The 15,058-nt window shown below is 39.6% G+C and overlaps 1 pseudogene; it reads left to right on the forward strand.

The window, feature by feature from the left end:
* Positions 1-6,146: 6,146 nt before the first annotated feature.
* LOC117509016 lies at positions 6,147-14,400 on the forward strand (annotated as a pseudogene).
* The last annotated feature ends 658 nt before the right edge of the window (positions 14,401-15,058 follow it).

Here is a 15,058-nt window from a genome sequence, read left to right on the forward strand (position 1 = left end):
TTGCACAGTTCCACTAATCACTAATAATCAAAGCTAACATTTTCATTATCGGATTAGCTTTCAGATAACTTTGAGAAACACTAGCAGACCAATTAGCTTCCAATAAATTTTGTCTGATAAATTTTAGACCGCTAACATATTTATGCAGGCAAAATAAATAAAGCTTAACAGTTAAAAACATTTGTGAAGTCTGAAATCAAAGATTTTAGTACCTGCCTGTTAAATGTTTTGTGCAGCTGATCTGCTCTGCATAAGCCTGATCCCATCAGATCTCAGAAGCTACGCAGTGCGGGACCTGGTAGGTACTTGCATGGGAGACCTCTTTGGAACACCAGCAGCTGTGTGTGTTTCTCCAGGTAACACTGGAGTTGTGTCAGGAAGGCTATCCGGCGTAAAACTTGTGCAAATATCAATGCAGATCTGGTTGTATCCGCTGTAGCGACCCTGAACACAAAACGGGAGCGGCCGAATGGACAACAACAACCTGTTAAATTTTTTGTAGCAGACAGACAGTTTTATGCTCTACAAGTAAAGAAGAGCTGGGTACATGAGAAAAAGAGAGAGAAAAAAAGATCTTTTCTTTTTACACCATACTAACTAATTCATCAACAGGCATACCGTTTTAACTTATGGTTAAAATTTTAACCATAACTAATTCCAAGTTATTTAAATTAATGCCATGTCTGGCATTTTACAAAGTGAAAAGTAATGCACTCATTTTGAAGGCTGTAGTGTTTAGACACACATGCTGCAGTGCATTATTGGTAAAGTTTCACAGCAGGAGAAATGCATTGAGAAGCTCTGATGAGGCTGCACTTTAACCAGTCCACATGGACAACAGCAGTTCTTTGTATATTGTGCCTAAAACTCTCGTGAATATATTCTTTGGGTTTATAAACGTTGTTATTTTGTTTGTTTTATGTAAATATGCTCAGGTTGTGTGAGCTGCGATCGTTTCCTGTTCATGTCATTCTGGGGGAAAGTGAAGTTTGCTCTTTAATATCCTGGCCAGTAAATGGCAGTGTTCATGGCAGTATTCGCCCTATTGAGATATCCATAATCCTTTGTGTGCCAGACAGTTGCTGCAGCCTCTTATTAACGTGATGAAAAGCATAAAAAATGTACATTTTGGTTCTATAATGTTCATTTACAATTGTTGTCATGTGGAATCTCCGTGCTGTTTAGACCGCAGCAACTCTCTGGCATGCAAAGGATTATGTGATATCTCAATAGAGAGAATACTGCCATGAACGAGACCCTGAAAACGTGCTAAAACAAATATTCTAACTAATCTGTGTCTGCTGTGTTTTATCTGCGTAGAATTTAATAAACGCAAACCAAATTTCAGACATCTTATGTATATTACTCCTGAACAAAGAGGACAAACAGTGTTGTAAAGGACAATAAGCAGGACATTAAAGAGCAAACTTCACTTTCCCCCAGAATGTCATGAACAGGAAACAATCACAGCTCACACAACCTGAGCATATTTACACAAAACAAACACAATAACAATGTCTATTCACCTTATTCAGGGTGGGCGGCTCCATTTGGTCAAGCAACTTCCGGTTTGCAACTGTGTCGATGATTAGCACCGTGGGAACACAGTATGCTAAAAATGTCCAAACATGAGCAGCATTAATTGTTCAGTTCTTGGGTGCCACAACAACTGGAAGAAGAGGAAACTATCGCTTTCAGAATGATGTTTTGAACATGGAAAGTAGAGATCTGAGTGCTGTGGACCAATATTTAACTTGTTCCCTCCTCCATTGAAAGACGAGGATCTCCGGTGCTCGCTAAAGGCGCTGAATTTGAAAAATCCACCCAGACGTCCCTATGTCTGTTGTTTTTCATTTTATGGAGAAAAAACCCACAGCACTGGATCTTTACCAGAGAAATGGTTGGACTACAATGCTCCATTGAAGAAGCCACAGCGGATGCAAGTGAGACAAATGGGTAAGCTGTGTTTGTAGCGTTAGCTGCTATCTTATTTACTAATTTTCTGGCATTTGATACAACCAAGCACTGCATGAAATAACACCATACATATATTAATGTTACGTAATCTTGGCATTACGGTGGTACTGTTTGTTAGGTAGTATTTTAACTTGATTGTGCTTTATATGCGGTGCGGAGCTCGTAGTTCCTCACAGCCAAACCGTCCATGCCGAGTGACAACACAAAGTAGTTAAAAATAATCGAGGGCCACTTTTTCATGTCATCCTCCCACTCTGTGGTGACCCATGGGTGAGCCAGAGTCGTTCCCTTTGAGCTTTTCAAAAAGGTTTTTGTTTCTACCCGTGTAATAGCTTCCATTGTTCTATACTGAAAACACCGCTCACCGAAAGTCCTAAAACAAAAGGGAAATGCCTCTGTTGTAAAAGTGGGCAGGGCTGAATAAGGTGAATAAACCCAGAGAATATATTCACGAGAGTTTTAAGCACAATATACAAAGAGTTTAATGCTGCTGTCTGTGTGCAGTGGTTAAATTGCAGCATCATCAGAGAGTCTCAATGCATTTCTCCTGTCATGAAACTTTACCCATAATACACTGCAGCATGTGTGTCCAAACACTCAAACCTTCAAAATTAGTGCATTACTTTAAAACTAAAACATATAGCTGATATTTTCACTTTATAAAATGCCAGACATGACATTAATTTAAATAACTTGTCTGGAATTAGTTTGGTTAAAATTTAACCATAAGTTAAAACTGTATACCTGTTGATGAATTGCATGATATTCCAGCAAGTGTGTATGATGTAAAGAGAAATTGTCTTTATTCTTCCTCCTCCTCTTTTACCTTGGTTGCTAGGTTTCTTTTGCTAAGAGAAAGCTAATCTGATACAGAAGCACTGGCTCGTTGTGTCAGTAGCTGCTAGTGTTCTGAAATCAATACTGAAAATTAGAGGTTTAGCTGTTATCTGTAACTTACACTACATTTTTAGGGGTTTATTGGTTTAGCTTTATTATCTGCTAACTTTTCATTAACTGTTATTGAAGCTAACTTTTTGGTTAGCTGTGCCCACTACTGAATCTCACTCAGGATGGTCAGATTCTCCTGTTGGAACACGCTGCTTTTTCCTCTTGCCTGGACAATAATGAAGGTAGAAATGGGACATGATTAACAAAAGCAAGTATAGAAAAAATTGGAACAATCATCTTCCCCAACATGTCTTGGTCAACTAAGGAAAAGACATTCTGCCTGGAGGCCTATTTCGCCAACAAGTCATACCATTTGGAGCATAATTTTGAAAGAACATGATTTTTATGCAAAGCGACCAGTGGTGGACACAGATAACTAAAACATTAACTTCGATAACAGATAATCAGATAACTGAAAAGTTATCTTTGATAAAGATAAAATGATAAACCACCCAAGAATGTATCGGAAGCTACAGATAACTGATAAATTCCAGTATTGTCTGTGGTACATTTGCAACTACTAATAAACTGAATTTGAGTTTTGACACCACGATTGCTTCTGTTAGCATAAAAAGCAACAACAGACCCAAACAATGAGCCCACACTTCTGTCTTTGAACATCATGCCTCCTGCTGGAAACTCTTGTTTACTATATCGCTTCCAGCACAGACACAAGCTGAGAGCAGCCATAAAACCCAGCTCTCTACCAATCACAATGCGCCGGTCATGCAGAGGTCTTAGAAAATAAAGCAGTGCTGACTTATGGTTTTGATTTATAAATAACATTAATACCGATAGAATAACTCCATTAATGTCAATTCTGTAATTTGTACAAAGTTAAAATATAACATATATCTTTTAATGTTGAATAATGCACTAATTCTGAGTTTTGTAACAAACACAGACAGATTGCAAAGGATTCTGGGTAAAATGTGCCTCTGCTAAACACTGATTGGTTCAGTCATTCATTATGTAAACCAACACATTAATGTAACGTGTGTCGTGTGTTGGTGTTTCCAGATAAATGTGCTTTGTAAAATATTCCAATTTTTTTTTATTTGTAAAAACAGGTATTTTTACAGAGCCCTGGAAGTGTCATTGCAAAATGTTTTGCATGTGGAGAGAATGTGCGCACATTTATTATATTGTGTGCATGTTTTATGATGTTGTATGCATGTTTTATGATGTTGTGCGCACGTTTTATTATATTGTAAAACATGCACTCAATATTGTCTTGACACATAAATGTTGGCCTTTCACCCTATTGACGTTTCAAATCCCGCAAAACCTCTGAGAGGTCGCCAAGCTGCGAGATCTCAGTAACATTGAGAATTGCATTGAGATGCTCTGATCACGCTGCACTTAAACTGCTACACACAGACAACACCATTAACATCGCAACATAAAACTATTTTAAACTCTCGTGAATATATTCTCTGGGTTTACAGACATTGTTATTGCATTTGTTTTATGTAAACATGCGAGAATCACAGGCTGTCTCTCCGTTATTTTCAATGGGAGCTGCTGTGAGCTACAATCGCTTCGTGATCATGTCGTTCTGGGGGAAAGTGAAGTTTGCTCTTTAACGTCTTGATTATTGTTCTTTACAACACTGTTTGTCCTCTTTGTTCAAGACTAATATATATACAAGTAATATGTCTGAAATACGGTTTGCATTTATTAAATTCCATGCAAATTAAATGTAACAGACACTGATTATTTATTATAATTGTTTAGCAAGTTTTCAGGGTATCATGCATGCAGTCTCTTATTAATGTGATGAAAAGCATAAAAAAATACATTTTTGTAGTATAATATTAACTTACAACTGTCATTGTGTTGATTCTCTATGTTGTTTGACTGCAGCGACTCTCTGGCACCGAAGGGATTATGGGATACGTCAATAAGGCGAATGAACAGACAGATTGCCGTCCTGTCCTGGGTGTACCTGCCTTGCGCTCTATGACTGCTGGGATGGGCTCCAGCCCTCCGTGACCCTTGATTGGATTAAGCGCTTGAAGATGAGTGAGTGAGTGAGATTTGGGAAATACATTTGGAATTAAAAGCTACATGATGAAAAGCTACATTTATTCTTATAGTGCAGCGAATACGTTCAGTTTTTCACTAGAACACTTCAGTTAATGATGCAAGCAAAAAAAACTGGCAGATATTCCCCATAGTGTACTTGTGAAAATTCATTGGGTACCCAGTCAAAATTTCAAGATGGCCGCTATTTTTCAAGATGGCCACCAGTCGACTTTCCATATCTTACAACTTTTGTCATGTTTCTAAGCATTTGTATTGGTTTTATTTGCTTAATCTACATCCCCAAGCAAATATATGCTGGATATTTGTATACTGGTTAATATAGTATATAGATTTTACAGGTATACACAAATATGGCAGCCATTTTCCGATCAGAACACATGAATGATTTACAAGGCTCTTGGCGATGTTTTTATGTCATGCAGAAGTGTTCATTTCATTAATATGTCACACACAATTGGTTTACAATTCAGTTTGGTGTGAAGTTGCTGATTTTGTATTATATTTAAAAGAGTGAAAGTCAATGCACAACCAGGGCACACTGGTGACTTCACTGCTGTTCAACTCAGCATGGGGTTCAGTGTCAGCTAATCTTGCTTTACTAATGCCATACTTAGTATTACTAACAACAAAATGGTATGCTAGCGCTAGTTGTAGTGTAGTTAGCATAGAATAGTGTCCCAAATGCTGTCTAGCAGCCCCAAATCAATTAGCTAGTAGAAAGTAGTTGGTAGATTTAGTTAGACAGCCGCACCTGAATTGATATGGTGTGCCAGCGCGGGAGAGCCGAGCCAAGGGTGAGGGGGCTATACATGGGTTACCATGTACTTACCCAGATGGTCTACAGATCACACGGGACTTAAATGACATTGGATGAATGATCGGACTAGGTGTAGGGTAACCGAACCTAGTTGTATCCCATACATCAATGTGCATACTTGACAAAGGTGGTAAAGGATAGCCCCCTCGGCCTTTGTCAAGTGCTCAAAATGGCAAGTTCTTTCCCAAGCAGAAAGGAAACTGACTGGAGCAAATGCTGTCTTTGCTGTCTTTGTTAAGACAATAAAAAGGAAGCTCTTATTTCACCCTTAGCTTCTGTGCATCATGATCCAGAGCAGGATGGATATGTGATGATTGCAAGAAAATGTGCCATTGTTCCAGGAAATCGGTGTGAAATGCCAATCACCTTTGACCCAGCAAGGCTGGATGAAGGCAGTGGCATAGAGGCAACATTGAGAGAAAACATAGCAAAATACCACAGAAAATGTCTCAGCCTTCAGAAACAAGGGCAAGAAGACAGTTTGGCAGACATGGGATATATTCCCGAGGCCACCACAGTCTTCTCCAAACTGAGCCAGTACCCCTCAGTGATTCGAAGAGATGAGTTCATATCCTGCAGAGGTTTGTGGTTTCTCATGTATGGCAGGTCCAGCAACCATCCATAGTCTTCTGGACTGCCAATTCCCAATAGCAAAGAGCTTGTGAACAGCTGACAAAGTGTGGCTGTAAGTCGCGCTGTAGTGGCAGGTGTAAGTGCTACAGACTTGGGCTTCTCTGCACAGGTTTGTGTAGTTAACAAGTGTGATGTGTAGGTAGCCTCACAATCTCGTTTCGATAGCCATGTATCTACGTTTTTATGATGTGCCTCACAATTTGTATTGATCCTTTTCTAATTCTGAGTCACTTGTTTGGAGATCCTCTTTTTTCTTAGGAACTGCCAAAGCTTTCTTTATCTTGTCGAATTCTTTGCAATATAAGCAATGTATCATTGTAGCAGATGGTCAAAAGTTTCTTTATTTATATATTTTTTGTCAGAAAATTGTGTCTATCACTACAGTACAGATCAACAAATACGAGGGAAGGCTGAAAAGTTCTAAGGCTCACTATAATGCAGTTAATGCATTACTCCTTCATGGGGAGCCTTAGAAATTTTCAGCCTACCCTCGTATACATCTGAATGGAAATGCAATTGCCTCAAACTCACTTCCAATACTGAGTCTGAGTCTATATTTGTAGGTACGTTTTTATTTCTATATATATCTAGAAACACATATGAAAGAGGAATTTGCATGTACACATGATTTGAGGTATACATATACAGGTATTATGATGTGTCCTAATTCTATTTTTTTTTATTCTGATAAAACCTTATGTGAGATATGCAGATACATCAGAAATTTTCAGATTTATAGCTTGAAATCATAATTGCTAAAAAGACGATTTTGCCCCGGCAATTTGAATGATATGCTTTTCAAAATGATTTCTTATACTGTTAATGATTTTAACTATTGTACAAGCCCAAAAACACACTTTAGCGTAGAAATGGTGCATTTGTTTCATCCATTGTGTGCAGAAATCATCATAAATTAGTATAGCCGGCGGCCGTCTTGAAAATGGCAGCCATCTTGAAATTTTTTGTGGGTACCCAAACTTTTTGAAAGAGAAGGTTCTACTGCAGAGTTGTAGTCTTACACACCTCTCTGCAGCTTCTCTCCCCCTGCCATCCCCCCAATACCCCATCCCTGTAGAGATGTGTGCTCCCAGACCACCAATAACCAGTAAAAATCTATTTAAGCATAAAAATTCCAAAAGAAAAAATAATATAGCACCTTCAACTGCACCACAGACTAAAACAGTTAAATGTGGTCTATTAAACATTAGATCCTCTCTTCTAAGTCCCTGTTAGTAAATGATAATAATTGATCAACATATTGATTTATTCTGCCTTACAGAAACCTGGTTACAGCAGGATGAATATGTTAGTTTAAATGAGTCAACACCCCCGAGTCACACTAACTGTCAAAATGCTCAAAGCACGGGTTGAGGAGGAGGAGTAGCAGCAATCTTGCACTCCAGCTTATTAATTAATCAAAGACCCAGACAGAGCTTTAATTCATTTGAAAGCTTGACTCTTAGTCTTGTCCATCCAAATTGGAAGTCTCAAAAACCAGTTTTATTTGTTATTATCTATCGTCCACCTGGTCGTTACTGTGAGTTTCTTTGTGATTTTTCAGACCTTTTGTCTGACTTAGTGCTTAGCTCAGATAAGATAATTATAGCGGGTGATTTTAACATCCACATAGATGCTGAGAATGACAGCCTCAACACTGCATTTAATCTATTATTAGACTCAGTTGGCTTCGCTCAAAATGTAAATGAGCCCACCCACCACCTTAGCCACATTTTAGATCTTGTTCTGACATATGGCATAGAAATTGAAGACTTAACAGTATTCCCTGAAACCCCTTTTTTGTCTGATCATTTTAATAACATTTACATTTACTTTAATGGACTACCCAGCAGTGGGGAATAAGTTTCATTACAGTAGAAGTCTTTCTGAAAGCCTTGTAACTAGGTTTATGGATATGATTCCTTCTTTGTTATGTTCTTCAATGCCATATACCAACACAGTGCAGAGTAGCTACCTAAACTCTGTGAGTGAGATAGATTATCTCGTCAATAGCTTTACATCCTCATTGAGCACAACTTTGGATGCTGTAGCTCCTCTGAAAAAGAGAGCCTTAAATCAGAAGTGCCTGACTCCGTGGTTTAACCCACAAACTCGCAGCTTAAAGCAGATAACCCCTAAGCTGGAGAGGAAATGGCATCTCACTAATTTAGAAGATCTTCATCTAGCCTGGAAAAAGAGTCTGTTGCTCTATAAAAAAAGCCCTCTGTAAAGCTAGGACATCTTACTATTCATCACTATTTGAAGAAAATAAGAACAACCCCAGGTTTCTTTTCAGCACTGTAGCCAGGCTGACAAAGAGTCAGAGCTCTATTGAGCCGAGTATTCCTTTAACTTTAACTAGTAATGACTTCATGACTTTCTTTGCAAATAACATTTTAACTATTAGAGAAAAAATTATTCATAACCATCCCAAAGACATAGTACAGAAACAGCATTAGTGAAGGTTACAAATGATCTTCTTATGGCCTCAGACAGAGGACTCATCTCTGTGCTCGTCCTGTTAGACCTCAGTGCAGCTTTTGATACTGTTGACCATAAAATTTTACTACAGAGATTAGAGCATGCCATAGGTATTAAAGGCACTGCGCTGCAGTGGTTTAAATCATATTTATCTAATAGATTACAATTTGTTCATGTAAATGGGGAGTCTTCTTCACGGACTAAGGTTAATTATGGAGTTACACAAGGTTCTGTGCTAGGACCGATTTTATTCACTTTATACATGCTTCCCTTAGGCAGTGTTATTAGAAAGCATTGCTTAAATTTTCACTGTTACGCAGATGATACCCAGCTTTATCTATCTATGAAGCCAGAGGACACACACCAATTAGTTAAACTGCAGGAATGTCTTTCAGACATAAAGACATGGATGACCTCTAATTTCCTGCTTTTAAATTCTGATAAAACTGAAGTTATTGTACTTGGCCCCACAAATCTTAGAAACATGGTGTCTAACCAGATCCTTACTCTGGATGGCATTACCCTGACCTCTAGTAATACTGTGAGAAATCTTGGAGTCATTTTGATCAGGATATGTCATTCAAAGCGCATATTAAACAAATATGTAGGACTGCTTTTTTGCATTTGCGCAATATCTCTAAAATTAGAAAGGTCTTATCTCAGAGTGATGCTGAAAAGCTAATTCATGCATTTATTTCTTCTAGGCTGGTTTCCCATGATGCAGTGTTTCTTTTTATTCACCTCTTTTTGCTCTGTATGCACCACTCTGCTTTTAATCATTAGTGATTGATCTCTGCTCTCTTCCACAGCATGTCTTTTTCCTGATTCTCTCCCTCAGCCCCAACCAGTCCCAGAAGACTGCTCCTCCCTGAGCCTGGTTCTGCTGGAGGTTTCTTCCTGTTAAAAGGGAGTTTTCCTTCCCACTGTCGCCAAGTGCTTGCTCATAGGGGGTCGTTGTGACCGTTGGGGTTTTTCTGTAATTATTGTATGGCTTTTGCCTTACAATATAAAGCGCCTTGGGGCAACTGTTTGTTGTGATTTGGCGCTATATAAATAAAATTGATTTGATTTGATTTACTGAGCTATTGTGCAAATTTCTTGCTTGCATCATTAACTGAAGTGTTCCTTTGCTTATCTGCTGCACTATTACCAGTGATAACACGTTGCTGTGTGGTGGTGATGTTCTAGATGTTGAAGCTGGTACTGAAGCTCGTGACGGGGCAGGGGAGCTTGGCTAGTCATCTCTGAGGGCAATGGCCAAACCCTCCTCGCTTATGGAAGTGGATTGTTCAGTAAAAGCACACACCTTCATTAAAAACACAACACAAAATGGCGACATGTTAAAAAAAAACCCACAGTAATGGCACTAAATTAGTCAGATGTACATGTTCATTGTTGATATGATGACTTTAGGTGTGGTGTTTTGTTAGATGTTAATACTTTCAAGCGGAGCACTGCGTTAGTTAGCTCACTAGTTAGCAATCAACGCTAACTAGCGAGTTTACTGTGTCTGCATACATAAGACAATGATGTACTTTAACACAAGTTTAGACTCAAAATATCCTTGTTTGTTAAAGTACGCTTCCCACCAATGGGATAACTAACATTAAACGATGCTTTCCAGCAGACTACAGACTAAAAAACACTTACCATCCTCGCGTCCAAGAAAGCTGTGGCCGAGTCGAGGTCACCGTGACTCCCGTTGCTCGCCGGTTGGTGTCTGTAAATGGTGTTCCTGTGGTCAAACCATTTCCAGCCCTTACAGTCTGACCCAATCCAGCTGTTGTGGTCCTTGATGGTCCTGTAATCACTTTTAAGCATTTTCAACTTTGCATTGCTAGAATGTCCAGTGGTACCCATGAGTGGCCAAAAGCTGGGAGATCTTTCTCATTCGGGTCGTTTCGTCCTGCTCTCTGTTTTCTCTCCTCCAACACCAAACACCGAAACATCCACAACTCATTCATTGACCATGGTGTGGTTATGTGTGAGTAACAAAACTCTTGTGAAACGAAAGAAATGCATGGTTGCTGTAACGCTGTTGCGACTATTTAAAAATGGTGTATTTGATTCTTTTTTCAGAAAACGTGCTCATAATTCCTGCAGTATAGACACTCTCTGACCAATCAGTGGCCGGCAGCCCGTTGACGTCACATTTTAGTATCAGCTTGGCTCGCTTGGAACCTCTCCTGAGCAGATACCAAAAAAAAAAAAAAACACCATGGCCTCATATACAAAGCATGTGTATGCACAAAAACATGGCGTACGCCCGTCTCCACGCTCACATTCAGATGTATCAAAACTGAAATGACCGTGGAGTTTGTGGTTTGGTGTGACAACCATAAACTCCAGATTAATACAAACAAGACGGTGGAGATGATGCTGGATCCCAGATCAGCCGGTGACCATAGTCCTGTTGTCATAAACAACCTCACAATTAAACAGGTGACCTCTTACAAATATCTTGGTGTTTACATTGATAGTAACTTAAGCTGGCAGACACGTTACTTCTGTCAGTGTCAGAATTCACCAACGGTTGCACTTTCTGCGCAGACTCCGTTTATTCGGGTCTGCAAGAACATTCTGCTAATCTTTTACAGAGCTACAATTGAGTCCATTTTCCGCTATGGTATCACTGGCTGATCTGGGAACCTTCCAGTCAAATTGAAAGCACAGATCCATGCCCCTATAAAGACTGCAGGTAAGATCATGGGCCACACTCCTCCCAGTTTTCAAGAACTCTCTGACAGAGCAACCATTACACAAGCAAAAAACGTCTTAATGGACAGCTCACATGTTCTGCACTTAGACTACACCTTGTTAAACTCGGGAAAGAGATATTGTGTTCCTTTGTGCAAATGTAATTGGTACAAACACTCATTTGTTCCGTTGTCTATTAAGCTTATTAATGAACAAGCATAAATTGTACTTATGTCATAGGAAACATTTTGCACATTTTTCAGTTGTATGGCAAGTGGTAAATGGCTGTGTGGTTTTAGTAGTATAATTGGGTTGATTATAGCGATTTTTAAGGTTATTTTTGGTTATTTATGTTATTTTATTGTTGGTGATATTTATTTTTGTGGCTTTTATTGTGAAAGGCTGGTCCTGTTTTTATTGTCTGTGCAGGTGAGCCCCCTCATGCACCAAACTAAATTTCTCCGAAAGGAGACGACTAATAAATAACTTTGAACTTTGAAATGGCAGTGCATCACGCAAAAATTCTGGTTGGCGTACGCATATTTTACAGCTATTGTGCCATCTCTAACACATGGAGGTGATGCTGAGAACCGGTAACAGTGTGAAAACATGAAGTCAGAGTGATGTGCACATCACAGACACACTGATGAACATTTAACACACCTATGTGCAATTTATATGGATATAAAAGCATGTGCACGTGATGTGTAAAATGACACTAACAGTGGCTGCGTTAGGATTGTTAGAAGACCTTGCAAATGGTGCATCCGACGTGAGTGTGTTCTGTGAATGCGAAGATTTACTTGGAAATGACGAAAACTGGCTCATAAGCCAATTTCATTACCAAGGCCACTGTCACTAGAGCAGAGCTGCGGTCGGCCCTAGAGTGTAGTACGGTGAGGACCCAGGGGTTGTCTGTGCCACAAACAGGTGCTGACCACACTGCGCTTCATGGCAACAGGAGCATTTCAGTGTGAGCTGGCTGATAAGTCAGGAGTGTGCCAGTGAACCTTGCACTGAGCCATGCCAGCTGTTTGGAACATAATCATCTGTGTCATCCAAGTACTAACATTCCAACATTACAGCGCATTTTGCGTGAGAGCCAGTTTCTCTAGCAGTCAGACCTATAACTGCACACATAGTGCTATGATGGCGCATCACATGATGAATTTGTTTTTGTAGTAGGAAACATTTTCATTCCATCAGTGTTTCAAATCATGTGTGATGCGCGAATATGCACCAGGCTGGAGGCTGCACGGTGCGCAAGGGGGGCTGCCTTGCGGTGGTTAAATAGTTTATCTGTGTAATTGGGTCCGAACAAAACCAGCGTGGGCACATTTGGGCATGTCGCATTCAAATATGTTTTTGTTATTATTTTATTATTAATATGCTTTCTTTTCTTGATGTGGAACTACAGTGCTTCTTAACAACTGTTCACTATTGTCAATGAAACCGTGTGTAATGGTTAATGTCACACACTATCAGCCACCATGCACCTAATATCTTTACTTCAGCGTGTGCGCGCTGCTCTGGTCTCAGCATTTACACACATTGCCACACTCACTTAATTTTTGTTTAACACTGCGGTGAGCTGCGTGGGAGGCATCCAGGGCGTTCATGTGTGTCTCCATTGCCCTGGTTGTCATCTCTCTGCTCATCACTGCATGCGGACTGAGAAGACCGCCTGCTGTAGTGACAACGTAAAGTGCAAAAACATCATCTTGGCCCTAGGAGGAGGCATGTACCTGCTTTCATGTCTGACCACACTAATCCCTGTCTGCTGGGTTGCTCATACTGTCATCAACAACTTCTAACCCTTTGCTGGTGGACTCAGAAACGGGAGCTGGGCGCAGCGCTCTTCATTGGATGGGCCACGTCTGGTGTCCTGCTGATTACTGGGATCATCCTTCTCTTCTGCTTCAGCAAACGCAGGTCAAAGGAGGACGTTCCTTATGATAACACATTTGTTATGGCAGACAGACACATGCCAATGGAGGATAGCGTGGACTTGGACAGGAAGTCATCCAGCTTTCATAAACATCAGGAATATGTGTAGGCTGCAAGTTTTACATCTGTGTTTACATTAGACTGTGCTTATGACAATTTTTGCCTGTTGCTTCGCCAATCACTGCTTCATGATAGACGAACATAGAGAAATATGATGTTGAAAAAGATGACATGAAATCTAGGCTGAAGTCTCTCACATGCATTCTGGCAAACACAATGCCAGAAGGTTTGTTTTTTAACAACTGATTTAAAGCTGTATCTGGAGAAGTAACGATTGTGTCTCTGCTAACAGCATCTTAAGCTTGTTACTTCTGCAGAGTTGACATGGCTGTACTATGCAATGTGCTTATGAATTTTTAAAAACTGTTTTAACTGGACTCTCTTGGACATCAGGTGTCAACCATTTATTGGTCAAGAATGAGAGAAACCACAGCTGTATGTGACAAAGTTCAGAAGCCAACTGTCCAGATAATTTTGGGCCTTGAAAAATGTGAGGGTTGGGGACTGTTCACACACTGTTCACACTGTGAATGTAATTACACTTAAGTTTCAACATGGCAGGCTGAACTAGTCTTATCGTCATGATTTGCTTTCAACTGTACTATAGTGTGATGACTCCTAAAATAAATACATTAAATAAAACAAAAAACCCAGTACTGCTATTGTTCATATATATATGAACCCAGCTGCATTCAACTGTGATGTTACATGACTCCATTACCTTTGCTCCTTTTGTTTGCATCATGATCAAGCCATTGTATCAACACGAGCAATTAAAGATTATTTGTATTTTGTTTAATTGTTGATTATTTTTATTCAATGGGCCAGGTCCTTAATCCCAAAGCTGCTCTTGGTGTGCAGTTGAACGTCTTGCAGAGCAGCACCCTGACATCGGTGTGTGTGTGTCTGTGTGAATTTGAAGTGCCTGACCCAGAAAAAGTAGGCAGTGGCTCTCCATCTTTGCATTTCTGAGAAAACGGTTGGTTTCTCAAAATGCAAAAGAGCAAACTGCCTACTTTTTCTGGGTCAGGCTCAAAACTTCTTAGTCACCCCTGTACATAAATGCAGTCTCTTTAAAAAAAAAAAAACATTTGAGGAATTCCAACAAGATAAATGCCTCTGACAGTTTAAGTCAGTGACTAATTGACAAGCACAATATTATATCTACAGAGATGACAATGCTTTTAAATATGTGATATTTCCAGTATTCAATCAAGTACATTGTGAAACAAGGTCTTACTTCATCTACTTGTTTTGTCTAGTTAGGATGGCTGATGTGGAGTGAGTAAACCACAAAGTGCAATGGATTAGTAAGGATGAAGTGGATAGCTTTGAGAGGAGGAAGGGTGGAAAGGCAGTTGGTCCAGATGGCATTCCGTTGGAAGCATGGAAATGTTTAAAAGAGACATCAGTGGATTTTCTAACCAGATTATTTAATAAAACATTGGGAAG

This window comes from Thalassophryne amazonica, chromosome 4 (assembly GCF_902500255.1).
Source record: "Thalassophryne amazonica chromosome 4, fThaAma1.1, whole genome shotgun sequence".
Classification (NCBI taxonomy): Eukaryota; Metazoa; Chordata; class Actinopteri; order Batrachoidiformes; family Batrachoididae; genus Thalassophryne; species Thalassophryne amazonica.